The sequence below is a fragment of the Propithecus coquereli genome, unplaced genomic scaffold, assembly GCF_000956105.1.
Source record: "Propithecus coquereli isolate 6110/MARCELLA unplaced genomic scaffold, Pcoq_1.0 Scaffold223, whole genome shotgun sequence".
Classification (NCBI taxonomy): Eukaryota; Metazoa; Chordata; class Mammalia; order Primates; family Indriidae; genus Propithecus; species Propithecus coquereli.
The window spans coordinates 2,268,895-2,272,733 of NW_012147523.1; the positions used below are offsets into that span (position 1 = coordinate 2,268,895).

At 46.5% G+C, this 3,839-nt stretch overlaps 1 protein-coding gene across 1 annotated transcript in view; it reads left to right on the top strand.

Annotated features, from left to right (window-relative positions):
• The window catches only part of ARHGAP17 (Rho GTPase activating protein 17), a 52,504-nt gene extending 49,014 nt beyond the window's left edge, over positions 1-3,490 (top strand). The window contains exon 20 of the mRNA XM_012645001.1: positions 2,635-3,490. The gene's annotated coding sequence lies outside the window, so the exon portion shown is untranslated. The remainder of the gene's footprint in view (positions 1-2,634) is intronic.
• The last annotated feature ends 349 nt before the right edge of the window (positions 3,491-3,839 follow it).

Sequence of the window (3,839 nt, forward strand, 5' to 3'; positions counted from 1 at the left end):
TCTCTTCAGATAAGGTCTTCTCTTTCAGGACCTTCTCCCAAGGACATACAAACTCCTTTAGGGAAAAGGGAAAACATTATACTGGTTAAGAACCAGAGTCCCACCAATCTGGCTGTGTCCCCTTGGGTGAGGAGCAGAGCCTCCCTCTCTTACCTTTCTTATCTCCACAGAGGAGCTCATGCTGCCTTGGGATTATTTGCTGGTGACTCAATGAGATGATGTGATAATGTGCGTGGAACACTTAGCATAGTCTCTGGTACATAGTAAATGCTCAATAATGTTAGCTACTGTGATGAAGATGAGTCTTTTTCTGAAAATTGGCACAGTGCACATTGCTGTAATTCTTACTCCTTTTTGTGTGTAAACAGATTCATTGTTTTCTTTCAGACAGTGATTCATGTGAGGATGAGAGAGGCTGGGGAAACCAGATGGGGCAGGTGGGAGGCAAGTGAAGGAATTTCCCTTATGCTCCACCACGAATTTTTTCCCTGAGTATATTAGTGCGTTCACTATAAATAGTTAGAGAAATTCAGAAAAGTACAAATCTAGAAATAATTTATATGTGATGTACTAGAAGAAGAGAAAGATGGCAAGTTTGTCCTATGGAAAGGGTTGGTGGCTAATAGGTTTAGCTTGCGTGTAAATACAGATAATAATAAGTAGAATCTCCTTACTATGTACAGCGCCTGTGCCTCATTCCCCACCAAGTCATGTCTGTTCCATAATTTCTTGTAAACTCTTTGGGCTGGGAAGAGACACTGCTGGTAGCACTGTCTGTTTTGTTGGGTTAGGATTATAGGAAAGGGATTGAATTTGCGATTTTTTTCTTGTTGCTTTTGAGACACGGCTACTTCTTTGCCTGAGGATGTAAGAAGGGAGGATTGGAAAGATGGTTTCATTAGATGACTCTTCATTTATCCATCCATCCAACCATCCACGTGTCCAGCCACAAAAGTTACTGAGCATCTGCTATTTGCCAGTCACTGTTTTAGGCACTGGAGACTGTGAACAAGACAGATGTGGCTTCTGCCCTCATTTACTTTCATTCTGCCAAGGACAAATTTAAGATGTCCTCTATACTGTGCACATAGGCCACCTTTGTCCCCACACCATTGGATGGTGTAATTCAGGTGGTTTTACAGTTATCTTGAGACCTGAATTGTGAGAAATAACATTTAGCACCTGAACTCTTTGACCCCTTGGGCACCTCCATAAATCTAGAAATTTGTCTGAGTTGTGGTGCATAAGAAACCTTGAGGGATGCATCTGCCAACCCAGGAGTCAGTGTGAGAAGAGGGATGCCCCAGGGAGCAAATAGATCTCATAGCTCAAAACCGTAGGGGCAGGAGCCAGTCTCAAAACAGTGAGCCTCCCAGATGTGCACCAGAATTTGCCAGCTGTGCCTGCGTAGAGGGGAGCAGGTAACACCGAAGCACTACCAAAACTAGCTCCCAGCAAGGGCAGACATGGCGTCACTTTGCACAACAACTACAGAAAAGCAGGCCTTAATTAAGCATAACCACCTCCGTCCTCCCTGCTCCCTACCATGACTAGCTCTAACCTAACAAATCTAATCGTCTCTCTTCTCTCTTACATCAGCCCTAAAATATCTAACAAGGTCTCTTAATTTGCTAGAACCCACATCTACTGGCGAAGCTAACCCTTCTGTGTGGATTAGCTTGGCTCTCCTACTTGACCATGGGCTTCATTAAAGCTGTGCCTGTCTTGCTCACCCTCAGAAGGTAGAACAGTGCCTGGCATGTTGTAGATGCTCAGTAAATATTTGTTCATGAATGCATAAGTCTGAGACCCACTGGCGTCTCTGGGACAAAGACTGTGATTGATGAAGGTGTCTTTTGTGAACACGGGAGTTTGGGACAATGGCTTGAGGACCACGTATTTGCCATTTTGCTAAAGGAATTTCAGCCAACATAGTAAGACATGAAAAGGAAATTAGAGGTATAAGTATTAGAGAAGGGGACGTTAATATTTGTAGGAGACTAGGTGGTCTGCCTCAGTGATTGTGACCCCCCCATGAGACACTTGGCAGTGTCTGGGGACATTTCTGGTTGTCACACTGGCGAATAAGTCTGGGTGGCATGTGGTGGGTGGAGGCTAGGGATGCTATTTAGCATCTTACAACACACAGGACAGCCACCACAACAATGATTCCGCCCAAAATTTCGCTAGTACTGAGGTTGAAGTCATGGCATTAGTGACAGGAGGAAAACCCATCTGCCTCAGAGGAGAGAGCTCTTCTTAGTGCAGCTCGTCTATTCCTGCAGCCCAGATGCCCTCAGGAGATTTCATTTAGTGCATTAGAAGCCTTGGTGAGAATGAGGTTTCCTCTCCTCAGTCAAAGCAAGCAAATCCTTCCAGGGTTACATCTGTGAAGGCTGCCCAGGCTCACGGACAGGAGCCTCAGAGCCAGGGGGTGGGCTGTGCCACATGCCGCCCTCTGGGATCTCAGAGGCTCCACTTAACTTCTAAGAGCTGACGAGGCCCCTTGCAAGGGACTGTGTGTGTGCCTGGGCTGCCTCCAGAGCTTTCCAGCCTGTCTCCTCAGAGCGCCCTCAAGTGGCCTCTCAGGCGTTACCGCTCATTGATCCCGTGTCTCCTCGTGTTTTTGTCCAGACACCAATTCTAGGGTTTCCGAACCGCTTCGCAGCATCTTCCCTGAAGTGCCCCCAGACTCTGCGAGCAAAGACGTGCCCGGCCGCATTCTGCTGGATATAGACAATGATACGGAAAGTACCGCCCTGTGAAGAAAGCCACCTCCCAGCCCTGCACCCCGTCCACCTGGTGAGTGAACAGGGGCAGGCGAACCTCCGTCTTTGCAGACCAAACAGTGAAAAGCTTTCAGTGGAGGGCAAAGAAAGGCCTCCTTCTGCAGGACTTGGCCTTCTGCGCAAGGAAAACGTGGAGGCTGACACGAAAGCTGAATGACCTGTGTCTGAAAGAAGTTGGCTTTCTTTACGTGGGAAGGAAATCCTGCCAAGAAATCAAAAACAAAGAAATACCTGGAGTGGAAAAAGTATGGCTGCCGAGACGTGTATAGGAAGCTTCTGTCACTGCTGTTAATACAGGCGGCACCAACAGCGATTGGGATTAAGAAGCAATGCATTAACTATCTATTTAATAAAATACGTTAATTATGCAAGTCGCCTACTTCCTGCTACTTGGACTTTCATTCTTCGATGCTGGGAGGGAGGTTCCTTTCCTCCAGACTTGCTGCAGAATCATTTTGTACCAAGTATGGTCTGTGTCTCCCCCAGTCCCCTCAAAGCCATGAGCGTCGATGGTGACTGCTGGATCTGTCACCCCATCAAACTGGATGTGACTCGTGCCTTGTTGGATTGCCAGAATGTAGAAAGAATTGTACTGTTCTTTTTTTTAAAAAAAAAATGTAATTGCTACTTGATAAGGACCGAACATTATTCTAGTTTCATGTTTAATTTGAATTAAATATATTCTGTGGTTTATATGAAAACTTCATTATTCTTGGAGGCAAACTGTGGGTTGTGTGTGTGTGGGAGTGTGTGTGTGGTCACCTCAAATGGAATTGTGGATGGGACATCTTGGGGGTCTGATTGTAACTGTAGGAGTTGGAAGGAATAGAGAGCAAGGTCACAGCCGTGAAAAAGGTCACCAGGTGCCCCAGAGACCTCCCAGACTGCTGTCCCTCAGCGAGTGTCCATGGTTAGGGCTATACCTGTGGTCCTATAGTCCAGACACTCCTTTCTTTCCCATCTACAGATACTTAGTCTCCTAGAGTCTGACTCACAGGAACTCAGCCCCGCAGGGCTAGAGCATTCGTGAGAAGCTGTTACTTGTCATGG